The sequence below is a fragment of the Sorex fumeus genome, unplaced genomic scaffold (genome assembly GCF_029834395.1).
Source record: "Sorex fumeus unplaced genomic scaffold, SorFum_2.1 ptg000026l, whole genome shotgun sequence".
Lineage (NCBI taxonomy): Eukaryota > Metazoa > Chordata > Mammalia > Eulipotyphla > Soricidae > Sorex > Sorex fumeus.
This window is the reverse complement of record NW_026606083.1, coordinates 11,941,371-11,968,078: the sequence shown is the minus strand read 5'-3', so window position 1 is coordinate 11,968,078 and position 26,708 is coordinate 11,941,371. Positions and strand designations below refer to the sequence as shown.

Genomic DNA, 26,708 nt, shown 5'->3' with positions numbered 1-26,708 from the left:
TAACATGAAATGAACTTCCAGTAACAAAGGGCTCATTGTCTCTCCACCAGCTCTTTGCATTCATTTGTACAACTTTCTTTTTATAGAAGTTTTTCTTTTCCTTCCCACATACAGGAAAAAAAGTCATAGCTTTGCTCAGCGCCGGGTAACAGTGAAAGTTTAGCCTTGAAGGAAGACATTCTTGTGAATCGCTCTTCATGTTACGAGTTTTATTTATTTGGATTCTTAAGGGCTGTCGCTTGTTTACATTTGCTTTCTATAGAAAAGCTAACCATCCATCCCCGAGGTAGCAGACGCTCGCTAGCAGCTTCCTCCGACTGAGGGAAAAGGCCTTGCCCAGGGTGCTATTAAAGGCAAAAGTCAAATTCCCTGGTGGCACTTGTATTCTCTTACAAATCTCCTTAAAAAGACACGCTCTCCACCCACTAGATTTTTGTCATCAAAGTCCCAGGGACTTAAAAGTAGGGTGTTCCTGGGCCATGAAGGTAGCTGAGTGGTGGAGCACACACGTTATAGTATGAACTCCTGCATTTGACCCCTGGTGCCCCTACCAAAAAGAAAGTAGGAAGTTCTTGGCAAAAGTCATCATAGCTGCCTATGCATGCTCAGGGTGAACTAGTGGAATGCAGTTCTCTGTGTGTGTGTTCATATGTGCGCGTGTAAGTGCGTGTTTGTGTCTGTATTCATGTGTATGTGTATGTTCTTCTGTGCGTGCATGTTCATGTGTGTGCATGTTTGTGTGTGCACATGTTTGTGTGTGTGAGTGTGTGTATACATGGGTTCATGTGTGCACACATGTTCATGTGTGTGTTTGTGTGTACATGCAGGTGTTCATGTGCGTGCACATGTTCATGTGTGAATGCATGTTCAAGTCTGTGCAGATCTTCAAGTTGTGTATGCACTCACATGTTTGTGTATGTATGTATGCATGTGTCCATGTGTGTACACATGTTCGTGTGTGTACACGTGTTTGTGTGCATGCCCATGTCTGTGTGTGCACACATGTTTGTATGTGCATGTGTTTGTGTGTGTATGCATGTGTTCGTGTGTGCACACGTGTTCATGTGTGCGCTTATCTGTGTGTTGGCACATGTCCATGTGCGCACGCACCTCTGACAGTGATGTGAGCTCCCTTCTTTATCAGCTCCAACTGCTCTTGTGCTCAGGGAAGCATTCACGTGTTTGGTTGGGGAAGACTTGCAACCGCACCATCAAGCACTTTGAGGGCCGAGTTTACCAACACACCTGAGTAGAAGGGCCAAGCAGCCTCATCCCGCAGGCCCCAGCTCCCGCTAGAACCCCAAGACGCAGCCACCCTTGTCGGGCCATGGCTTGGGGCAGCTCGGGGCCAGCCAGGCAGGGGCTTCTCACCCCCATGGGGACCTAAGATGACTCAGCTTCAACTTTCCTGGTCTTGAGCCCATGTCGCTGCCCCAAGGGTTCACGCAGGTGCGTGAAAGTCCTCATGAGGCTCAGTTGTTCCGTGGACAATTGTTGTGTCTTCTTCATTTTATTGGCCACAGCGGCCAGAAGCTGTCTGGACTCCAGGGGGAGGAAAGCAGCTTCACCCTATGCGGCTCCCCCGGCATCTGACCTGCAGGTAGGAGGAGGGGGCGGCTTTACAATAGGGCACGGCTCATTTCCCCGCGCTCGAGAATGCATTAAGAGCACATTAAAATGTGTCATCTTGTTTTATTCTCCAATCAGAGCATGTGTGTCGCTTCTATAGCTCATATCAGTACTCAGATCTTGGGATGAAAAAATACCCATATCTTGAACCTAAATGAACGATCTCTATTCCCTTCATGACTAGGTAGCAAGTAAAAGAGAAAATAAATTTGCAAATAGATTATCACTGCAGTACAGTAATATTCATTTTTATTAAGGTAATATTGGTTTACAAGACGGTAAATGTTCCAGGGGTAAGAGTGGCAATTGGCTCGATCTCTTTGAACAGTAAACTGGCAATACTTAGTGAAGATATACACCCGACAAGAAGAATTTCATTTCCAAGTATTTACCTTGGGGAAATTTTAACACGTGTACTAAGGAAACATACCCAAGTGGTCTTTACATGCATCCATCCATTCATTTACCTTGCACATATGTATCTGGCACATTCTGTGGCTCACAGGGATTTCCAGGTAATACAGCAGTGGAAAAGAAAGCAAAGCCTTCCCTCCAGGAGCTCATGGTCTAGATGACAGTGGCAGAGAACAGCGAGACACATCAGGGCCAGGTGAATCGGCAGCAGGTACCATGGGGAAATCAGAGTGAGCGAGAGTGTAGGAAGTGTCAGGAGATTAGAAGCCTCAAAGGAAGGATGATTCGTGGAGAAACTGTGAAGCTTGGGAGTGCTGGGCTAGCCCAAAAGAGAGCCCACTTACATTTTGATTCCAAACAATGAGAAAAAAAAATTGTTCTAAAAGTATAAATATGTCCCGGACCGGAGCAATAGCATAGTGGGTTGGGCATTTGCCTTGCATGCGGCTGACCTGGGTTTGATTCCTCCGCCCCTCTCGGAGAGCCCACAAGCTACCGAGAGTATTCCACCCACATGGAAAAGCCTGGCAAGCTACCTGTGACGTATTCGATATGCCAAACACAGTAACAACAAGTCTCACGATGGAGAGGTTACTGGTGCCCACTCGAGAAAATCGATGAACAACGGGAGGACAGTGCTACAGTGCTACATGAAGATGTCCTATGCAGACTTCAGGAAGATAGTTCAGCAGGTCAAGTTCTTGCCTTGCAATGAGACCGGAGTTCTCAGCACTTCAAAGGGTCCCTTGAACCGACCAGGGGTGATCTCTGAGTCCGTAACTGGGAGTAAATCCTGAGCATCACTGGAGTGATCCAAAAACCAAACTAAAATAAAATGGTCCATACAATATTTGGGACATTCTTACATCATATATCTCCTCCTGTTTATGTGCAGTTCAACTGCAACTGTATTCTGAATTGGATCCAGCAGTCCTGCTAGCAACCGAGTTAAAATCTGAAGGTATGAGAAAGGAGAGCCAGTGGCTTTAGGAGACTGTGGTTGAACAGATGCAGAATTGAGGCCCAGCAGAGCGAAGGGCCCTGCCCATCACCACCAGGAGGACGTGAAGGACTGGCAGAGAGTTTACTTGCACAAGGGAACTGGGTGGGGACCAGAAAGAAATGTGTGGATACTCATGAACTTCCAAGTGCTGGGTGAAGAGTGGGCTGTGGAAGGCTCTGTCTGTCTTGGTAGCATTTCTGTGAGGGTTCCAGCAAACCCGGGAACAGCTCAATGAGTGTGGCTATATTCAGAGGGAGGCCAAGGGCAGAAGAAATTTCAAAATTCCAAAATTCTGGATACCTCAAACTCTACAACACTGATGAATCAGTAGTAGCACACCAGATGGGATGGGTGTAACATAGAAGGCAACCAATCTCGATTAACAAAACATAAACACAGAAGGCTTAACCTGTAACAACATTTTAGCAATCTCTTATACAAGGTACTTAATGGCTCCATGGTGAGATGCAACAATTTTCACTAACTTTCTTCTAAGAAACATGTTTTGATAATTCTATTAGCAAATTATTGATAACAAGCAATATAAAATAGATTATTGTGGTCCTGCTTATAGGAGTAGGCTTAAGCGGTGGTTGGAAGAATTGGAGACAATGGTGGAGGGAAGGTGTAGTGGTGGTGGGATTGGTGTCGGAATATTGAACGCCTGTAACAAATCATCATGAACAACTTTGTAAACCACAGTGTGTATGTAAAGTACAAGGGGGTAATTTACATATACAGGCCTTACCTATTCCATGTAAACTCCAAAATATATATTACACAGAATTCTTTAAAAGTGTTATTAATGACAGGTGAGACATGATTATTACCATAAGGAGATCCAAGTATAAAATAAAATTTTAATATAATGTTCTTAGAAGAAACCATGAAAATAACATACAGCAACTTCAGAACTACAGGCAGTCCATGCCTGAGTGTCTCTCTCTCTCTCTCTCTCTCTTTCTCTCTCTCTCACACACACACACACACACACACACACACACACACACACACATGCACACTCTCACTCACTCACTCATTCACTCAGATTTAGGACCATGGTATCTGAATGGTAATAAACATTGTGGCTAGGAGCTCAGCCAGTCCTAGATCTAGCCGCTTGACACCATGAAAATAGTCCACAACCCTGGCCTATAAACTTCAAACTTGCTCAAGTTCCTAATTTTGTCACCACAAAAAGGGAAATGATCATGAGGTGACCTGGTAGAGAGGAGTGACAGGGGTAATAAAATAGCAACACCAACACGCATCGCATCACAACAGCCAGAACCATTCACTGTGCCTGATGCAAGTCCATCCCACGAAACTAAGAAGGCAGAAAGGGCCAAATGTCCCACCTAATGGGCTTTCTGCGGGGGAGGGGGGGATGTTTCATTCTCGAAAATCCTTTCACGGAAGAATACTAAGGGCGATGCTTTACATTAGAAGGAACTCAGTGCAGTGGGAAGTAACTCAATTAATTCAATTCCACAACCACTGCTGGTGCCAGAGTTGGGGAGCAACGGGTTGTGGTGAACAGAATCTGGGCCTTTCATGCTATTCCTATTCCTGGTGTCCTAGGTTCTGCTCAGAGCTGTGTCCCCATCTAGCCGAGACGCTCCCACAGCTAAGGAGCCAGCCCAGTGTCTTAGGAGGGGGACACCGCCTCCTGCCCGTGCTGCATTGCTTCCAACCCAGGTTTCCTGTTCAATGTGAGATTGAATCAACTTATAAAACCTAGGGGCATTTGCCATGCCCATCCGTGGAGCTCTTTCGGCTGTGCTCAGAGTTTACTCCTAGCAGCCTCAGGGGATCATACATGGTGCCAGGGTTCGAACCTGGGTCAGCATCATGCAAGCAAAGCGCCCTACCCACTATCCATCTCCCGGGGCCCAGGATATACCTTTTAAGAGAGAAATACCACCTGCTGAATCTGATCCTTGAGGGTTTCCCGGGCTATCAGAGAGTGTCTGCTCAGCAGTCCGGAGGAGCTGGGCCTGCAGGGGGCCTTGTAGCACCCCACTCTGGAGCCCACGGCTTACAACTTCCGCTGAACCCCAGCCCAAGCTGCCTTTATTCAGACAGTTCATGGAACTAAATTGAAACTCTGATCAAATGCTCTCTGGGGAGGCTTGGCAACACTCAGGGGTCACTCCTGGTGGAGAACCATACGATGCTGGGATTGAGCCAAGGTCAGCTGCATGCATGGGGCACCTCCCTCCCGGACCGTCTCTCCAACACTCCCATGCCGTGCTCTGCCATTGCAGGTTCCCGTGCTTTATTAGCTGGGTGGATTCCGTTGTAAGCATCGATTAGGTATTTCTCACACTGCTGGGCCGAAAGAAAGCGCTCAGAGCAAAATTAAATAAGCCGTGTACCAATTAATCAATGCTGAGGCTTTGGAAGAAAATGACATTCTGCAAATAAAAACAGCACATTGCTCTGATGTCTACCCATGAGGCATACCCAACGGAGGGAGGAATGGGGACTAGGCTCCAGCATGGGGGTGCCGTGCTCTGCACAGATGATCACTGAGCCCCCCCCCTTGGACGAGCTGAAGGGAACCTCAGGGAAAGCTTCTGCGAGTGTGGGTGTGTTGGCCAGGGGAGGTGAGGGGAGTAGTGGAGCAAAATCCCAAAAGGCAGAGAGCCACAGACCGTATGAGGGGGGTCTCCTAAGCTGGCGCCCTAACCAGTGGGCTGTAGCCAGAGCCCTCATGCCTCATGCTTCCTCCCCCCCACAGGTGCCTCCTGCCAAAGGGACACAGGGGTGCCCATGACCTGGCCCTTTCCCAGGGGCCGAGCAGATCTTTGGTCCAAGTTCACTGCAACACAGAGGGACTTGATAGGAGAGTTCCTGACAGAATTCAGTTCTCAAGTCCCCTGTCTACATCCACGGCGGTTTGTTGGCTCTTTGTGTTTATCTCTGCCAGGAGCACTTGCTTGGATGTTTAATAAGTGCCAGGGACTGTTGCCGGCTCATTGGCCCCTGCTCTCTGCAGGCAGCAGGGGTGAAGTGGCACTAAAGTAAACAAACTGTGTTTTCTGTTGGAACCGACTGGGTAGGGGAAGAGGTGGAGCTGGAGGGGGCGGAGAGCTGGCTCTGTAAGGAAGACTGTGGCAGAGCACTGTGGTTTGAGGTGCTCAGAGCACTGAGTGTGAGTGCCGGGTCCTGGAAAGAGCAAGTTTGCTTTCCTTCCATCCCTTTCTATGGAAAAACAAACCGGGGCCTGAGAAAAGAGTCATTAAGGAGGTGGCATTTGAACAGAGGCCGGGAGAAGGTGAGGGCTTGGCTTCCACAGCTGTCCGGGCTCAGCGGGACATGCCAAGGCCCTGGGGCTAACTTGGAGCCTGGGCACCTTGCAGCATCACTGAAGAACTGAAGCAAAGGCCAAAGAGATTGCACAGCAGCCTTCCCCGGCCAGGGATCCTGTGAGGGAAGGAGCTGCACTAATTCAGACCAAGGAGTCAGAAACTCTAGCGGTGTCTGCAGTGACAGCCTCCCAGGTCATCTTGGCACTGACCTCACTCGGAGGCCCTTAAGCCAGTGCCTGGGAGCCCAGCCCCATGCCCCTTCCTTCCTGTAGACCCTTTCCTGGGTGGCCCCTCCTGGGCAGGGGTTTCCAGACCCCCTTGTACAGACCTTGCCAGGCGGTACATCCTCCTGCCTGGCCATTCCTGAGCTCACTCTCATCCCCCGCAGTCTCCTGCTGGGCCAGTCAGCCCGCGCCTTGAGCTCCTGCTCCAGAAGCCAGGTCATAAGGCGCTTCCTTGCCATTGGTATGTGGAGTGGGTCTGATCGGGTGGCCACAGTGAGGAGCACTTACAAACTGTCACAGGGGGACAGCTTCCACCTCCCCTCGGCGCCTCGCATCACGCTCAGTTCTCTGAAACTCAGGAGCTCTTCCTCCCCCAATGGTTGACTTATCGTGTCAACACATCCTTCTAACATATCATCTGCATGTCTGCCTTCACATGGGCAGAAGTGGAAATTGGAAAGAAGGAAAAGAAAACCAAGAACCTAGGCTAGAAATTTCTCCTCTTTTGTTTCCTTAATATTTCTGTCCTAAGTCCATTCTGCAAAGAGGCAACAGGCCCGGGATAGCTGAGTGGGTGGGCAGCAGCTGATAGATGCCAGGTCGAAGATGGAAGGAGAAAGGGCTGGGATTCCCACTCCCAACTCTAGCGAGGCTGTCCCCGATGTACCAAGCAGCACCTCAGGTGGGTTCGAATGCTCCGTGTGCCTGAATATCCCACTCAAGCAGAGGTTAGTAACAAGCCAACCTCTTCAGGCTGTTGAGAAGATTAAGCCGCGTATTGGAGGTAAAGCCTCAAATCAGTGTTGGGCGTCGGTTCCAGGTTAACGGTTCTTCTTAATTTCTATTTTGAGTCAATACACGGAAATGGGCCCCGGAGCTCAATGGCCTCTAGTTGGCCAGCTTCACCCCAGGATCGTACTAAAATGCAGCCACCCTCGGGGTTCTGGATGACATTCATTAGCTTCCGATGTGTGGATTGATTCATGTACGTGTTTGGGAAACACTCGCCCTGCATTTTTGGTTGCCCTGAGTGGAGGCAGTCTGAACGACTACTGGCCAGAAAACGACAATGAGCAGTCATCAAATGCAGTAAAAACATCATAAGAGCATAAAACACCGGTGTGTAAAAAAAAAAAAAGAAGAAGAAAAGTAAATGGCCTTGCTATTAGGGAAAAAAAAACAGTAAGGAGCTAAATTACAGCGCTGAGGTACTTGGCTCATGTACCCTGGGGACCAGGGTTTGACGCCCCGTTGTCAGAGCTCAAGAAGAGATGGAATTCTTTCCTTCGGATCAAAGCGGCTCCACGCTGCTCTTTAATTGACCTGGGAGTAAAGAGCCAAAAGGCCTGGGTATGAAAATATAACAGGGTTCACTTAAAGCTGCTCAAGCATTTTAACCTTGACATTGCCCCAGCGGGGTCTTTCCTGAGCTTTAAAATCTGGCTGGAGGGCCAGAGCGATCGGACAGTGGGGAGGGCCCTTACTTGCCTTGCACGTGGCCAACCTGGGTTCAACCCCTGGCATCCCAGATGGTCCCCCAAGCATCCCCAGGAGTGATCCCTGAGCACAGAGCCAGGAGGAAGCTCTGAGCGCTGCTCGGTATGGCCCCCAAACCATAATGATAGTAGTGATTAAGTTCCGCTGAGATGCTTGATGCCCAAGAACACGAGGCTCGTTTAACAAAACTGATCATTACTGCCGTTATTTGCAGTTTCTGGGGTTCTCACACACGTGAGGCTCACACTCAGTGTCTGAGCCACATCCCTGGCCCCTCGGGGCTTATTTCTTTCGGGGAGTCTCCAGGCTGGACTCAGGGGGGTGGCGGTCAACCTCCCGCCATACGCAGCCCAGCTGGTGGTTCTGTGCTAACGACTGTAGATGCAGTAGGCTGCCCGACCGCCCCCCCCCCCCGCCATGCATTCCCCCTCCCCCGCCCCCTTATGTTCCTTTGTCCAGTTAGATTTGTTTCACAGACGAATGGAAACACGCTGTGTTCTTTTACCCTGGGTGTTCTGCACTGTTTCTTTCAGTAGAGGAAGCCATTCTCCGTGGAGCCAGGTTTTTGAGGCATACAGAGGCATGGGTGCAGAGGGATTGGGTGCTCTTGGGAAAACAGGCCATTGTAAACACAGGCTGGCATGTCCTCTCTCCGCACGGGGTCACCCACATGAAACAGTGTAGACGCTTGCTGCAACCTTTTCGAACTCGGGGCCCTTGCTGTTCCCACTCCATCTCCTCCCTCAGCTTGGACTCTGGCCTGGTTTTCTCACCAGGTACTTCCAGTTTTCAAGTCAGGTTTTTCTGTTCCTCCCAGTCTCAGTCTTAACCCCAAACACAGCAGGAACAAAATGGCCCCCGAGTCTGGGGGTGGGGGGCAGATACCAGCCTTGGCCACAGGGATATGGGAAGAATAAACCAGGGCCAGAGAGACAGCACAGAAGGCATGGAGATGCTTTGCTTCTGGCCAATCCTGGTTTTCTCCCTGGTGCCACATGGTCCTCTGAGTACCACTGAGGCGGCCAGGGAATCGCCAGGACAGCAGGGCCTGAGCTTCACCATGTCCTCAGGCCCTCCACCTCCAGTCCCTGTCCACCCTCTACCCAGAATGCCATGCGCACGTACACACACACACACACACACACACACACACACACACACACACATACACACTAGCGTGTACCCTGGCTACATCCCACACACTGATACAGTCACTCCTCACCACAGCCCTCTGAGCAGGCATTACCTTTCCCATTTCTCTGCTGGGAATACCGAGGCCCAGGGAGGGTGGGAGTCTTGGCCCAGAGTGCAGAGCTAGGTGAACAGCCGCGGCAAGGAGCAGGCCACGCAGGAAGTCTGTTTTGTGCCCTTTGTGCTGAGTGCCTGCCATGGTTTGGGGAACGGGGTACAGAGGCAGAGTACCCTGGGGCAATGCTAGTGGTAGTGATCAGGGAAGGAGGTGGGTGGGCGGGAATCTGTGAGGAGGACCAAGGGCTGGCTGAGGAGGAGCACCTGGGCTAGAGTATCAGATTCAGGGACGGGGGGAGGGGTGTGGTGGTGAAGGGAAGGGCAGTGGGGTGCACTGGCATTCTCAGGACAGAGTGACAGTCTCGAGGCAGAGACACTCCATGGTCTGGGGGCCAGAGAGATAGTACAGCGGGGAAGGCACTTGAACCGTGCCATGACAAATGATGCCCTGAACCTTGCCCAAAGTGATCCTTGAGCACAGAGCCAGGAGTAAGCCCTGAGCACTGCAGGGTGTGCCCCCCAACCCAACCCAACAGTAACACCCCTTCCCTGTCTGTTAGGAGGAGGTTAGGAGAGAGGTCGGGGTGGGGATGGGTTCACCAGGCCACCAACAAGATGGTGTTGGAGATGGGCGAAGATGAGGTGGAGAGAGAAGTCAGTCAGGCATGATGCTCCAGGCACAGTGCTCGGGACCTTCTGGCCCCAGCAGATGTCAGCCCATAGGGTCAGGAGTGGGTGGAGGAGCCACTCTGAGTTTTAAGGAGAGTTCCAGCCAGTGTCCAGAATGTATTTGAGGGGAGGGAGCCTCATTCTGGGGGCGCTGGTGCAGACAGAGGACTCACCCTGGAAATGCTGGGACACCCCCAAAGCACTTTCCAGAGTCCTCCAGAAGGCCAGGCTTGGTGATAACTGGACTGTAAGGAAGGCGGTGAAAGACGCCTCTAAGTGTGCGTGTTGGGGTTACAATAGTCTAATGAAAGAAGTGGGCTTGACTCAGAGCAGCCCTCAAGGGTCCCAGTGGTACAGAACTGTGCCCCCAGCCAAACAGTGGTTTCCCATTGTTCAGATTGGGATCATCAAGGCCTGTGGTACTTTGCCATCAGTTGGGTTACGTCCTTAGCCCAGATGTTGCACTCCTCTAAACGTCCTTAGCCCAGATGTTGCACTCCTCTTAAGAGGGGTTTGTGAACCCCTCTTAAACTGTTCAGAATATTCTCCAGGGATCTTTATGAGGGGGGGAGTGGGGAGGGGACAAAAAAACAAGAACACACAATCTGTGTGTGTGTGAAACGTTGAAGATGCGGTATTTCTGATATTCTGGTATTTCTTTCCATGCAAACAAAGTTGGTAAGTGCTGGCTTCCTGCTGGCCCTGGCAATGTCCTCCTTGCGGGGCTTCCACCAGGCCACCTATGGGCGCTGGGGCTGGCTTCCCAGCACTGCGCGCTCCTGTCTGCTTCCCCGGCTAATCAACCGTGTTTTGACACTTCACAGGGGAGACTGGGGCGTGTCTGGGGGCACAAACAGAGCACCTGGAGACACCCCAAGCAGGCTGAGCTGGGTTCCAGGCGGGATGTCTTCCACTTTGTTTCTGTTTGGGGGAACCGGACCGTGCTGGCCGTCTGGCCTCCCCCCACCGAGGCCCTGGAAACGAAGCCTCCTTCCCCCCACCCACACCCCCGTCATTGTTGCATTGTTGCGATCCCCTAACAATAGCCCCGCGAGGAGGGTTATCTGGCAGGAACTTCCATTTGCAAAGAGTTGCGGGGAGATTAAAATTCAAGGAGAGCCGGGACCGGATCGCGCGACCCGCGCGGGCGCGGCCAGCCCGCGGGGAAGAGAAGAAGGTGCATTGGGGCTGCGCGCGGGGGGTCCCTCCGTTGGGAGAAGCCCCCCCCCCTCCACCTCCCAGTCCCCGCCCCCGGGACCTAACTTTGTCCCGATCGCAGGGAGCCCCACTCTCGGAGGGCGGGGTCTGGTGCGGGGCCGTGAGCGCGGGGCGGGCGCTCAGGGGCGCGCGGGGCCGAGGCGCGCGTGGGGCGCGCGGGCGGGGCGCCCCGCACTGTGCGGCCGGGGGCGGGCGGGGCGCCCGGGCGCGGGGCGGCTGCGGGCGGGCGGGCGGGCAGGCGGCGGAGGCGGCGCCCGGCGCGGATGCCTCCTGCTAGGCCGCGGGCCTGCGCAGCCGGCGCGGATGGGACGCCCGTTCCGGCGGATCGGCCGCTGCGACCCTGAACTTGCGCGGCCCCCGGGGCAGCTGCGCCACCACTGAAAGGTACCGGCTCTTTGTTCCCGGGCCGCGGGGCCCGGGCGGCGCGCGGGGGGCCATGTGGCCGGGCACGGGCGCGCGTGACACTTCTGGGCTGCGGCCGCCTTTCCCGGGGACCCGATGGCACCCCCTTTTTTTGCGTGCACCCCACCCCCTTACACACACACACACACACACACACACACACACACACACACACACACACGTGCGGCGTGTCCTCTGTTCCCCGCCACCTCCTTTTCGGAATTTACCCCGGGAGGAAGGAGAGGCATTGCTGGGGGGCGGAACCGTGCTGGAATCTTTCCCGTACCGAACCTAGCAATAAGGCGCGTTTTGAGGGCAGTGACAGGGGAGCTGGTCCTTGGGTGCGGGAGGCCCTCAGCAGCCCAGCTGATACGGACCTGCCCGCGTCCCTGCCACACGGCTGCAGCAAGTTTCAGGCGGGGAAGGGGGCTTTGGGGAGGGGGATGCTGGAGACCCCCTCCGCAGTCCCCTGTAGCTCGGGGTGCGCCCAGGCGGCAAGCAGCTGCCCGCGCGGGTCCCCCTGAGCCGCGGGTACGCTCAGCCGCGTGGGCCGGCCCCAGTGGTGCCGTAGGAACTCGGCGCCTTTTTCCACTCCCGTGTCGAGCGGGGTGAACGGCCCGGCGGATTCAAGCAAATTCTGCGGGATTTCCAAGGCACGGCCGTGCTAAGAATAGCCCCGCGGCTGCCTTCCCGATGGGCACCCGGGTTCCGCGGGAGGCGGCCGTGCCAGCGCCCCTCTCGGGCCCCCGGAAGCGCAGCTGGCTGGGGCCGGCGCGGATGGGCGGATGGGTGAGGCGCGCTCCCCTCTGAATGGAAGATCCCGGCCCTGGCTAGGAATCCCCGCCCCGGGCTCCACATGCAGGGGGACCCCGAGAACCCCTCTAAGGATGCAGACTTGCTTTCTCCGCTCTGAGGCGCGGAGCGGCCGCTCCACTGGCCGGGTGGTCCCAGGCTGGGAGATTTCCAGGCGGCAAGGCTCTGCGTTTCCCTGGCCGTGATTTTTTGCAGCGTCTGCTGGTATGGCCTCTCCCGTGGCTTGTCCTTGTCTAAAAGTGTGTTTGGCCGCTTGGAAAGCACCCAGGAGTCGGTAGGGAACCTCTGGTTTGCACCCTGGGATTCACCACCCCACGGAGGGAGTGCTACCGGAGCCGGATTTTTTTTCTTTTGAAGTGGGGCACCCTGTGGGGGTTTTCGTGGGGGTGGAGAGCTGGACCTCTTCCATTGCTTTGTTTCCGGTCAGGGGCTCACCCCAAGCACTGCTCCCTGGGTTTGCACCCAGATCCAAGTGGAAGAAGCAAACAGAGAGGCCCAGTAGAAAGTCCATCCTGCAGCTGTTGGCTCTCAAAGTGGCCCTTGCCTGGAGAGGTGGGGCAAGGGGAGCCCCATGCTGTAGGGAATGAAATCTGGGATTCCGGCATGCTACTGGGAATGAGGGCTTGGAAGGGGCCAAGAGAGATGCTGGAGGCATAGAACTTGAGTTGGCCTGGCAGTCAGCTCAGGCACGAGCAGCTCTGTTGGGGTCAGTGTTATGTTGTCAGCGAGTGTAGCCTCTGATCTCTCAGCAAGAAGCCAAGCCTGATGGGCAGAGTGGGGTGGGTAGGAGGAAGCTCTCAGAAAACATCAACAGCAAACCCTTCTCGGACCGAAGGGGAAGTTTCGCACCAGTAGAAGGGAGTGACCAGAACATCCTTGCACCCCCTTTTGTTCCTGGTTCATTGTGGTCTGCGGCCGCTTTGGCTCCTTCTTGGCACTTGTCTTGAGCTAATTTCATTAATAAGGCTTGTTATTGATGGCCTTAGGCCCCTTTGTCGTCTCAGACACCATTGCCAAGTCCCCTGACAGTGGGGCAGGTGGCTGGTGCCATTAGCGTGATCTTGTTGTTGGGAAACTGAGACCCCTCGAGGCTCAGTGAGTCGCCGATTTCATAATCCGTGAGAACCGAGTCCCAGATGTGGCCAGAGCCGGGACTGATAATCACAGCAAAATTCCAGGCCAAGGTCAAAGGGGAAGCAGCCAAGTAGGAGTCTGCTGGGCTCCAGACTCTGGGAAACGGTTCTGGGACATGTGATGTAACCAGCCTGTGCAGAAAACAGACCCCAATGGGAGAGAGAGGGCAGGAAGTGCTGGGAGTACCATGTCGATATCTGTCAATGGGGCCCATCGACTGAAACTCTCATGTTTGTTCTCAGTGTGGGGCATCTCTGTATTACCTCTTTGGTGCTCACTTTGTTCAAGCAGCTGTGTCTGTGTGTGTGTGTGTGCGTGTGTGTGTGTATGTGTGTGTGTGTGTGTGTGTGTGTGTGTGTACCTGCCTGCACCTGAGTGAATGTCTTCATTCTGTTCACACACCAGATATTCAGACAAGTGGCAGCATTGATACATTGAAGCAAAGTAGGATGGGCCACTTTCCAATCTGAAGCACTCAAAATTGCTTAGGTAATTTTTGTATATGTAAATACCTAGCTTCTAGAGAATTTCTAGTTTAAAAAGTCAAAATGAGGAGTAAGCATGCTCACAGTTAAATAGCTGGAGGGTTATTTCCAATCATGTGATACAAAAAGTTCCCCTTGGGGCTGTGTAGATAAATCTTTGTGATCTCCTCGTGGGTTCAGTAAAACTGGGGTCCGGAATTATCTACTTAGGTCTAGGAATTGCAAGAAAAAAATTAAAAAGGCTAGTGTCTCACTTAAAGGTGATTGAAGTGGGGGGGGGGGGGAGGTGGCACAGTCAGTGATGCTCAGGGGTTACTTCTGGCTCCATACTCAGGAATTACTCCTGGCGGTGCGTGGGGGACCCTACGAGTGCCAAGGATTGAACCCAGGCCAGCCGTATGCAAGGCTACCACTCTATCCCCTATAAGATCGCTCTGGACCCTCACTCGAAGGAGATTTCTGAACCTATGCTGTAAAGTGTTACCCCACACCTACCAGTGCCACCAAATCCAAAACCCAAAACTGAAGATAAATTTGTAAATCCCAAAACTCTCTTCTCCATGGGGCTAAGGGAGGGGTAGATGGGACAGGATGTGCCAAGGATTCTGGTGCCTTGGGCACAGCCTCAGGGCCTTCCCCTGTCATGCACTGCCCACCCCACCCTGGTCTCCCAACCAGCCACTTCACTTCAGCCATCTCAGGCTTCCCTGTTCCTCCTGTGCTGAAATGCCATGGAAGGAGAAGAGCTGCCTTGGAACCCACCGCTGTCCTCTCCTCCCTGACCTGGCAGGCAAGATTCTTCCATGCCCCTGTGGGTTCAGACACACCCTTTTGTTTCAGGCAGCCCTGTCCTCTGTGGCGGTCCCTAACTTTCTCAGAAGCTCTGAGCTGGCACTCCTGTTTCATGAATCACACTCACGCTTATTTGGGGTGCTAATGAGAGTGTGTGTGTGTGTGTGTGTGTGTGTGTGTGTGTGTGTGTGTGTGTTCAGTCCTTCATGGAATCCTAGAAGTTAGATAAATCTATCGCTCGCCCAACCCACCTGCCCCAGGAAAACATTTCTGTCTTTGAAGGGATAATCCACACTGTGATTATTACACGGACACTTGCAGTGAGTTCTGTGGCCTGCTGTCCTCCAAATGGCCCAGGGAAAAACAAGTTGGGAGCCTCGGGTGGAAGCAGATTGGTCACTGCTCTGCAGATGTTCGGGCTAACGCTATGTCCAAGGAGGAGCAGGAGGAGTTAGCTGGGTCAGAAGCCAGATCTTGGGCATCTGGGTGGTTGCTGGTCTTCTAGGGGCTCAGCCATTCAGTGATGCAATGCGAGATCTTAGTCAAGGCTGTTTGTTCAAGCTGGCCCTTCTCTTCCAATGTTTTGCTGTATGCTTGGCTGCCCAGCTACTCTCTTAGTTGCCATCTTTGCCAGTCCAGAATTAGTCCATCCTTCTGTTCACTCCACACTGCACTTAGCTCTGCTCATCATGTGTAGTCACTGCACCCTGTTTAATAAGGAAATCATGGAGCCCATCAACTCGCCCTTCAGACACTGATATATCCTGGCAGCGCCGGAGACCTGCAAAGTCCAGGCCAATACAGTACCATGTCGCCTTCTCTTAGTCCAGATGGTCGGAGGGTCTTCCTTCCCACTTGGACATGCCCGGTGCCCCTCAGGGCTAAGGAGTCTTGGTCGCAATGCCGAATCTTCACCAACCCCTAGACCACCACTTCCCCCCCAACCTGGAGCTGCCCCTCCCTGACGCCCCTTCTCCCGGGTCAGCTCTCCTGACCATGCTGTCCTCCTTTGCCTTTGTCCCTGCTGGATGAGGAATGCGTGTGAAAACTGGCGTGTAATGGGGAATTCGATTGATAATGCGTGACAGCGAATGGAAATAATTGCCGGTGAGTTGCCAGGCCGTGCCATTCATAACCATAAAATGCACAATTATGCCCCCGCCGCAGGCCTGTGAGCAAATGGAGAGATACAACGAACTGGGACACAGCTAGTAGGGTGGGGGGAGGTGGGGGAGACACCGACAAACTGGGGGGCTCATCCCAGCTTGTCCATCCCCCTCCCCCCCAGCTGGCTACCACCATGCGGATCAGATATTCATGTCAGAGGGAGAGAGGGAGAGAGAGAGCACAGGAGCAAGGGCCGAGAGGAGGGTGGCAGGACGAGAGCCAGCCCTGCGCGAGCACAATGGAGGGCAGTGTTCTGCGCTCTCAATCCCCTTTTATTGGGACGGTTGAGTGTTTTGTAACAGAGTAAGTGCAGAGTGACCAGTAGCAAAGATGTAGCCTGCAGGTCTTGGCAGGAGCGCCCAGACTTCGAATACAGCAGGGCCTAGTGGCAGGAACGCGGGCGCAGGCTGTGCACGTGTGCGCTTGGCACCCCCAGACAGGAGTCCTCGAATGCAGCGTGTCAGGTTGTTGGAGTTTTAGCAGCGAACAAGGCCTTTTTTTTTTTCCTTGCAAAGGGGGAGATGTGTGCAGATGTCCTGTCTCTGTCTGAGCCTTAGCCGGGTCTCCTGCCATCTGGTCCGGACTTCCGCGATACCACGTGGTCCCGCCTCCTCTGGCGCGGGGTTGGTTCCTGGCGCTGTCACTCACTCACTGGGAAGCCCTGGGTGAATCCTGGCCTCCCCCGTAAACGTCTCAGCTGTCTTATTTACAAGAAAAGTCACATGGGAGGGGGACTGGAGCATAGTACAGCATGTACAGCGGGGAGGGCCTTGCCTTACGCAGCTCGCTTGCGGGCTCGCTCCTTGGCATCCCATAGGGTCCCCTGAGCCCCATCAGGAGTGATGCCTGAGCGCAGAGCCGGGTGTGGACCCCTCCCCCCAAAAAATAGTTACGTGGAAGAAACTTGGAGATAATAATAGACGGGGGGGAAAAGGGGAAAACTTCTAGAATGCTTTAGAAGGTTATCCTGGTGTTTTTAAAAAAGATTTTATTATTGAATCACTATAGGATATAGACTCTTACAAAGCTGTTCATGATTTCCCCCCAGTGCACATTTCCCAGCACCAGTGTCCCCAGTTTCCCTCCCATCAACCCCCACCCCACCTCTCGCCTGCAGACTGCCTCTATGGAAGGAGCTTCTCTCTCTCTCTCTCTCTCTCTCTCTCTCTCTCTCTCTTTTTCTCCCTCCCTCCCTCCCCCCCTCCCTCCCCTCTTTTGGGCATTGTTACTGAAAGGTTATCCATCCGGTATATCCCTTTACCTACTTTTAACCCTCAGTTCCTTTCCAGCGTGATCATTTCCAGCTGTTATTGTCATACTGGTCCCTTCCCTTCTCTGTCTTACCTACCCTCAGCCCCACACACTGTTGTGGTTGATTCCAACCATTGACTAGTCCTCCTAGTTCGTTTTCTCTGGCCGTGGATATTGGTGTTTTTTACTCTGATGAGGGCTTCCCCTGCCAACTGCACAAGACTGAGAACACAAAGGGTGTGAGATGGTTGGGAGAGGTGGGGCTCCCTTTGAAGTACCTGGCGCTTCCTACCGATGGTCCAGAATGGATTTTGGAAAGAGACAATAGCATGAGGGGAACAACAGCCCATCTGCTCCACACAAACCAGGTTCTACCTGGGTGGCTGGTTAAAATGTTGAGGAGGGGGGAAAAAAAGTAGATTTCCTGCCCCATGTCTCTGGGGTTTCTTCAGGGATTCAACCTTCTCCCACACCCTAAAACTGCGTATGACGAGGGACTTCACCCATGTCTCAGTTGTCCCAGCTGGCCTGTCACTATTTGGCCACAACTGGTGATGAGATCTACCATGAGAGGGTGGTTTCACCTGACCCGTGTTGGGAGGGAGCCTGATAACCCCATATGCTAAGGGGAAATGCTCCAGTCACTCAGGATCAGTTGGGCTGGAGAATGAATGAATGAATGAATGCTGTAACCCAAATGAGTGCAGCCACTGGAAGCGTGCGGGGTCATCCCTGAGAAGCTTGGTGGTGTGTTTGGCATGGGAAATAAGCCAGTAGAACTTAGTTCTTGGTGCCAGGGTTGTAACTCAGCGGTCGAGCAGGTGCCTTGCATATGGAAGACTAGAGTTTGTTCCACAGTGTTGCAAAAAATTAGCACTGTAACACTGTTGTAGCACCGTCATCCCATTGTTCATCAATTTGCTCTAGAGGGCACCAGTAATGTCTCACAACAAATTATGAAACTTGTTGTTACTGTTTTTGGCATATCAAATATGTCACAGGTAGCTTGCCAGGCTTTGCTGTGTGGGTGAGATACTCTTGGTAACTTGCCAGGCTCTCTGAGAGGGGCGGAGGAATCAAACCTGGGTCGGCTGCATGCAAGGCAAATGCCCTACCTGCTGTGCTATCGCTCCAGCCCATAAAAAAATAAATTAATTAAAAAATGACAAAAGCACCTTGCTCCTAGAAGCCAGCTGCGGGTCAGATTGTTCGTACCGATTCTGTAAATTAAAGGCAAAGTTTCCAAGAACTGATCATGATATCAAGTAGGAACTTACCCTTGCCGGGCATGGGAAATGCGTGCTAAGATGCAGGGATGCTTGTGTGGAAGGGGTTGGGGGCCTGTGACCAGAGCTTTTTTTTTTTTTTGGTTTTTGGGTCACACCTGGCCATGCACAGGGGCTACTCCTGGCTAATGCTCTCAGGAATTACTCCTGGCGGTGCTCAGGGGACCATATGGGATGCTGGGAATTGAACCCGGGTCGGCCGCATGCAAGGCAAACGCCCTACCCACTGTGCTATTGCTCCAGTCCCCAGAAACCGGAGCTTTGAGAGAGGCCCAGAGGTCTTTCCTGACATCAGGAGACATGAACCCAGTGAAGTGGGGGAGGGGAAGGAGCAGGAAAAGAAAATGATTTTGTCTCTACACTAATGGATCGTATCACCCTGTAATTCTAAAAATTCTTCAGTTTTTTTTTTTTTAATCAGAAAGCTCTTAAGGGCTTTTATCACGAAGAACTTGCCAGGATGGCCAAGGCTCTGTCAGTCAATGATAATGTGGTTCTTTTTTCAAAACCCCACTCAGGGCACTCGGTTCCTTGGGTCTTGCCTGTTCACTACCAGGAAGGAGGCAGAGGTTCAACTCCTGTGTGTTGCAGTGTGTTCCACCTGGGTAATTAATGTGAGGCTTTAATGTCGGAAATGAGCCTGAAGCCTAAAGTACCCTAAAGTACCCGGGATGCCTGAGGATGCACCTTGGATCTCCTAGCACCCATCAGACAGCAGGAGATCCCACAGGAGTTCCCTGGTGGTATGAGAAATCAGCTACCGAATTTGCATAATATTCCTTGAAAATGATTTAGGCACTTAATAACCTCTTAGGTGTTCAGCAATCGGCTGTGAGAGTGTTCGTCTTCAGAGGCAGGTTAAACAGGCCCCAGCAGACCGCAGGGTGCAAGTGTTCTCTGTGCAAGCAGGCGGTCTTTCCAGAAGGGGTTGCCCCAGGCATGGCAGGGAGTATTTTAGGTGAAACCTCAAGCGGCTTCCCAGGCTGGCTGTGCTGACATGGGTGGTGTGAGTCTGTCATTTGCCGGAGGGACTGCATGCCGACATTTGTTTGTGGTTCCTCCCGCCTTTGTTGTGGGGACTCTGGTTTCTGTCACCCACTCCAGTCTGGTGTGCCCAACCTTTCATTCTCCCCAGGGCGGTTGGCTTCGCTGGCAGCGACCCTGTTCTATTTCGAGGGGTGCGCTAGCACTCCCAGCTTGGAAAGGTCCCCGGATTCTGGGAGCGGGACAGTCCCGGGCGCCGCCTTTTGTTGTGGACATGACCAGGCTCTCTTGGCCAGTAGAACTGATACTTCTCTGAGGGTCAAGACAGAACCCACCCAAAGGCCCTGCAGAGCTGTCTGTGGGTGCTGTGACTTCTGGGTTGGTATTGGAAGTGAAATGGGCCCACCCATGTGTATGGCTCTGTATGTGTGTGTGTATGACTATTGTGTGTATGGCTGTGTGTGCCTGACTGTGTTTGTTTGTGTATGTATGGCTATGTGTGTTGTATGGCCCCGTGTGTGTATGGGTATTGTGTGTATAGTTGTGTGTGTGGCTTTGTATATGTGTGTGGCTGTTGTGTGTATGGCTGTATGTGTATATGTATGTGCATGGCTGTGCGTGTATGGTTGTGTTTGTGTGGCTATGTGTATATGGCTGTGTGCATGGCTGTGTGTGTATGACTCTGTGTGTTTGTGTGTTTATAGCTGTGTGTGTATGGCTGTGTGTGTATGGCTGTCTATATGGCTATGTGTGTTTGTGTGTGTGTGTGTGTGTGTGTGTGTAAGAAAGGTGGGAGGCGTGGCTAGGAGAGCTGCCCAGCTTCTTTGGGTGGGGAGGCGGTGGGTGGGGGTGTCACACCTGGCAATGCCCAGGGCTTGCTCCTGGTTCTGCCCAGGGGACCATACAGGGAGCGAGCCTGAGCCGGCCACATGCAAGGCAAGAACCCTGCCCACTGTCCTCTCTCTCCGCCCTCCTACCAGCCTCCTTCCTGCCCCACACTGCCTGTCAGATACTTCTCCTGCCTGGCTTCCTCGAGGACCCTCACTCAGCATTCCGGAACTGACCGCCGGGCCTGGACTGAGCTTCCCCTGGGAGTGAATGTTGAGTCCTTGTGGCTGGGGATCTCCCATTCTTCCTCCCAGGGCGCCAGGAACCTGGTCCCAGGGTCACTCCTGCATCTCCCTCATGCCTCCTCTTTGCCAGTCTTGGTGGCTTCCCCAGCCCACGTTCCCACTTCCCTCATCGTGGGTCATCTCCCCAGATTCTTGGGGTTCAGTTACCGCCACCACGGTCACAGTTTCATGGCCCCTCTTTACTGACAAACGATCACATTGGCACCGTTTACCCCTTCACTACCTTTTTGCATATATGTGCATGGGTGCACATGCAGACATGTACACATGTGCACACACATGCGTGCAAATGCATAAACACACAAATGTGCCTATATCACATGCATGTGGGTGCAAGTGCACTCATGGACATACGTGCCTCAGACACCCGTGTGCGCACACACACTCACCCCCTCTACCTCCCCTTCACCCCCACTTCACCTCTCAGCCCCACACCCCATTCCCCACACTCACTCCTCAGCATGGAATAAAGGCCCCATAGCCGCCATTTCTTAAGCCTCTTCATGTACATTATTCCCCCCACACTTTCACAGTCTGAGCTTCTATAGCAAAATGTCACGGACAGGGTGGTTTAAGCCCAGATTGGGGGCTCACAGGCAGTGCTCAGGGCTGCAGCCAAGTCTCATCGCTGCTCCCCCAGGTTCGGTGTCCAGGCCCGGTGGTGCTGGGGTCACTAGGGCCCCTCCTGGTGGTGCTTGAGGGACCCTGCAGTGCCGCTTCTGTATCTCCCCAGCCCTTAGCTGGTGTGCAGAGTCATACCCATTCATGAGCATTTCCTGTGGGTCTGTGAAATTGCTGGTCAGAAGGTGGGGAACGTGGAGGCATCGGGTTAAGAATAGGTGTTGTCATCATCTGCACCTGTATGCTCATTGCAGCACTGTTCACAATAGCCAGTATCTGGAAACAACCTGAGTGCCCAAGAATAGACAACTGGTTAAAGATGTACTGGTTTGGTACATCTATACAATGGAATACTATACAACTGTTAGGAAAAATGAAGTCATGAAGTTTGCTTATAAATGAATGGTCATGGAGAGTATCATGCTAAGTGAAATGCATCAGAAAGAGAGGGACAGACATAGAAGAACTGCACTCACTTGTGGAATATAAAATCACATAGTATGAGACTAACACCCAAGGACAGTAGAGACAGGGCCAGGAAGATTGCTCCATAGTTGGAAGCCTGCCTCATGAACCTGGGGGAGAGGGCAGCTGGAATAGAGAAGGGGTCACTAAGTCAGTGATGGTTGGAGGGGTCACTCGGGATGGGAGATGTGAGCAGAAAGTAGATAAAGAACCAAACATGATGGCCTCTCAGTATCTGTATTGCAAACCATAATGCCCATAAGTAGAGAGTGAGAGTAAGAGGGAAACTGTCTGCCATAGAGGCAGGGGGAGGGGTGGGATGGGGGGTGAGGGATACTTGGAACATTGATGGTGGAAAATGTGTACTGGTGGAAGGATGGGTATTCGGCCATTGTATGACTGAAACTCAAACATGAAAGCTTTGTAAGTCTAGCTCACGGTGATTCAATAAAAAAAAATTAAAAATAAGTATAGGTGTCATCATCAGATAGTACACTGGGGAGGGCGATAGCCTTGCATGTGGCCAACCAGGGTTCTATCCCCGGCACCCCATGTGGTCCCCCAAGCACTGCCAGGAGTGATTCCTGAGTGTTGAGCCAGGAGTTACCCCTGAGCATCACCGGTTGTGACCCAAAAAGCCAAAAACATAAAATAGGTGTCTCCTGGCATGGCACAGACATGGCACGGAGGAGGTATCTGGCACCCGTGGGCTGGTGAGACCGGGAGAGAGAGTCGGGATGCCCCGCTGCCAGCACCCACGTCCCCCCCTTTCCTCTCCCATGGAAACAGCCCAAACAGTAGGCTCCGTTTCACTCCTTCCCTCTAGTCGACACAGTAATTACCTCCTGCCAAAAGCAGGGAGCAGTCATTCTGTGTCCAATTAGAATCTTTGATTTGACTAAGAGATACAACGTAACGTCTTTTATTTCTGTAACCACTTACTAATGCTGCACAGGGGGCAGCTTCTAGCTCACGGGACAGGATTTCCTGCCGCTGACTTTCTCCAGCGCTGTCTTTTCGGGGTCTGGGGAAGCATGAGACCCCCCTCCCGCATTGGGAGCTCAGGAGCGGGTCCTGGGGAGGCAACCGGCGGTGGTGGTTCTGGGCAGCTGGCCAGGGCCAAAGCCTGCCCTGAACAAGATGAATGGCCGGAGAGGGGCTGCCAGCAACCCCGGGGGCTCAGTCTCAGCCCGCCAGGCTTCTGCAGTCTTTTCCAGAAACTGGTTCTGTAAACATCCCCGCAGCAGCAGCCTCCAGCCCCAGACCCCTGCCCGGGACAGATGTCAAAGGTAGCTGTCAAAACACCCCTAAAGTAAGCACCGCTGCTTTGCTGGGTTTGGAGCACTTCCTGCAACTTTTTATTGTGGGCGGTGAGGGTTGTGGGGGTTGGGGCTAAGCCTGCTTCCTCCCCCTGCATCTGGGACCACCCTGCTGGACCAGGTGGTCTTCCGGATTGAGGCAGCACCCTGCCCCCCTCCTCCATGTGGCTTGGGTCTGTGGTGTGGGCCTGGGAAACACTGCTTGTGGGACCCAGGTCTCATGAGGCTGTTACTGGAGCTTGTCCCCCAGGCCTAGAGGGCGTTTTGTGGGTGCCCCTGGATTCAGGCTCATGACTCCGCAGAGGCCATGTCCCAAAGACTCAAAGAGGGGACTCCAGCTTGCAGATGGTGAAGAATGTGTGTGTGTCGGGAGTGTGAGGGGGGGTCTGCCTCTGCCCCACACCCCTATCCCCAGCCCCCTGGCAAGAGAGAGGACACACCACACTCCTATTCATGGGAAGGAGAGGCCACTCCCAGCCTGCGTGTCAGTGGCAGGATTCTTCTGCTCCTTCCTGCTGGGCGCATGGCCACGTCCCGGGCAGGACGTGGGGGTATGTGGCCACAGACAGGCCAGTGCAGACCTGTTTCGGAGGGTGCCCATTCAGCTCCGCTGTGCAGCTAGCTTCCTGCGTCCCAGGGTCTTCACCGAATGAGCGGGAATCCCAGGCGCTCAGTCACATGGAATCCTGGCCTCTGTACCACAGACCTAGTAGCATTTAATTTTATTTTTTAAAAATAATATATTTATTTTATTTAATTTTGATCAAACCCGGTGATGCTCAGGGGTTATTCCTGGCTCTGCACTCAGGAATTACTCCTGGCGGTGCTCAGGGTACCATATGGGATGCCGGAGATCGAACCTGGGTCGGCCGTGTGCAAGGCAAGCGTCCGCCCTGCTGTACTATTGCTCTGGGCCCCCTAGTAGCATTTTAACCTCAGCAGAGTCTTTCCTGCAAACACGTGACCCCTGGTTGGAAATAGGGTCACATTCCTGCCCCCATATAAAAACAAAATAAGAGAAATGACCTGTTCAACCAATCTTGTGGGTTCAGGCCCAAGTTATGAGAATAAACGTGTTCTGGGGAGTTGGGTCCATGCACCCAAGTCCACGTCTTCCCCCATAGCTCTGCCCCACTTCCACTGGCCTTCGATCACCTTCCAAGGTCCCTGCCCCATTGTCATGGGTGTGGCAGCCTGTCCTGCCTTGAGGGTGGGTTGGTTCCTGCCTCCAAGTTCTCCATCTCCTGAACTCATGTCTTCCAGCACCTTCCAGCACCTTCTCGCTCTGATTTTCATTGTAAAGCCAAATTTTCTCTTCTCTTACACACACTTCAACTGTTTCTGTCTTTCTGGTTTGTTTTTGGCGGGAACCGAGCGTCTCACACGTGCTGGGTAAGTGCTCTGCACCCGGAGCACAGACGCATCAGTCGTTAGCGGAGTCCCCACTCCGGTGTGCCAGCATCTTAGTCCCCTGCAGCCAGTGCCCCATGGATGTTGGCACAGACGGTGCGTTCTCACCGCGAGAGCCTTTGCCTGGGGACTGAGCAATGCCCCCTAAGGTTGGATGCCCAGATCTTTCCCCGTCTGCCTCCTCTTCTCTGACCCTGCTCCCCACCTCATGGTCCTGCTTTCCAGATGCAGTTCCAGTCGTCAGGCTGTGAGCTGCCTCTGGGCGTGGGAACCGAGCTGGAATGAGCCGACCCCTGTATCCTGGCACCAGAACTGCCCCTCGGCTCTGGCACGACTTCCCTAAGTCCCTGCCTGCTCTCCTGCCCTGCGCTGTCAGAGTCTTATAGGAGCTCCTCTGTCTCAGCGTTTTCTGGAAGTACCTGCAGCCCTGATGCTCCACCTAGCGATGCCCTTAGGATGAAAGTGACCGGAACAACCTTCCAGGGGCACTTGGTCTCTCGCAGTGCCAACCTGGCTCGGCCCATTTGGTTCCCTTCTCGTTTCTCCTTCTCGATCTAAGCAATGTGTGCCTATGCGTGTGCCTGTCTGTGTGTGTCTGTGTGTGTTTGTGTATCTCTGTGTGTCTGCCTGTGTTCTCTAGCCTCTGCTCCTCACCACACATACCCGCTGTCTTGCATGGCTGATGTGTCTGGAACATTCCATGCCCTCTCCCTTTCTTGTCACATTGTTTCTGCCCTACGTCCTGGTCTTCAGCTCTGATTCTCCTCCCCCCCCGTCCCCCCCCCCCGAATATTGATCAGTCCCCGGGTGAGAGAGCCCCTGCCCCACATTCCCCCACTTCTTCTGTCCACCATTGGCCATGCTGATCTCTTGGGGGGCACTGGCTGGTCTAGACATGATGCAGGCACCTGCAGGGAACAGGAAGCTGGGCTTGCACGCGTGGCTGAAAGGACAGTCCCCGTCCGAGTGCCGAGTGGACTCCTGAGCCTGCCATGAGGACCCGCGCTCCCTTAGCTCCTGCCCTTCGCGTCGGAGGTCAGCCCTCTGCAGGCGAGTGTCCCGCTCTCCCCGGGGCCCATATCAGAGCTGGTCCTCCAGACCCTGTCCCGATGGTCAGTGAAGGAGCTCACCGCTGAGCTGGGGTGGGGGACCTCAAATCGCCTGGCCATGCTCCCGTCCCATCTAGGTTCGTGTTTTCTGAACTTGCATTGCAGAGTAGCAGTTTCTGCTTCCTGGTCCAGCAGCACCACTGGAGAGACTAGAAATGGATTGTTGCGGGGGGGGGGGGGGGGGGGACACAGGGTCCCCGCGCAAGCTGCTCCCACCCCTTCCTACAGTGTGAGAGGGAATGGCACTGTGCCGAGCCAGGAGCCCCCACGCCTCGGCCCAGCTTCTCCGGGGCCAGTCGGCTCTCTCCTTTGCACCTCCTGCACTGCCCGCATGTTCACTTCCAGAGGTGCCGCCCTCACGTGGCTGCTTTCATCTGGGCGACTCAAGTGACAGGTGAACCCAATGGCCCCGAGCCTGTATGCCGTGGCCCGTTACCCCCTCCACCCCCCCCCCCCGCCCTCCTGAGGCCCCGATCACAGACAGGCGTAAGCCAGAATGAACCCAGTCCACAAGGCCATTCCCTCTGTGTCCGGCATCCCATGCTGCGTGTCCTCTGCCTGTCATGAACTTCTCATGATCTGGCCAACAGGAGGAGCTTGAGAACAAAAGCAGAGAGAAACATGTGAATGGGGCTGAGGGCCCTAACTCTCACTGTCGGGGATTCTGGACAGATGTCCTGCCCCGGGCCCCATTATCAGAATAAAATATTATATCTGCCATCCCGTATCGCACCATAGGATGATAATGACCGTCTCTATCTCTGTGACTTCCACGGCCCCAGAAGAGGGGGGATGAATGACTATTTTGAGCTCATGGTAAGTTGCCTCAAGTCTTTTCCGTCTGTGGATTTCCTGTCTGGCCGATTTCGTGAATGGCTGTGAATAGACCCCATTCATTCATTTGTCTCCCCGATGTGACAGCTCTGTTAGGACTGAGATTCCGACCTCTCCAGTGGCGTGTGCGGCCCTCAGTAGGTCCCTGGACCTCATTGTCCAGGACGCCGAGGGGAGGAAGGGCTGTAACTCATTGTGATGACCTGGAGTGAGGCTCGAGCAGGGCAGTCCGTTGTACTGGGAAGTTGTACTCACGCCTCTGGAATTTCCTCCCAGGGGCCCCCCAG

General features: G+C 53.4%; 1 protein-coding gene across 7 annotated transcripts in view; it reads left to right on the top strand.

Moving 5' to 3' along the window:
* FRMD4A (FERM domain containing 4A) overlaps window positions 1-26,708 on the top strand; it is a 355,455-nt gene that overhangs the window by 211,615 nt on the left and 117,132 nt on the right. Inside the window, exon 1 of one of the 7 annotated variants that reach the window (XM_056114616.1) lies at window positions 11,453-11,600. The exons of the other annotated variants lie outside the window; for them this stretch is intronic. The gene's annotated coding sequence lies outside the window, so the exon portion shown is untranslated. Of the gene's footprint in view, window positions 1-11,452; window positions 11,601-26,708 lie in introns of those variants that run through there. 7 annotated transcript variants of the gene reach the window in all.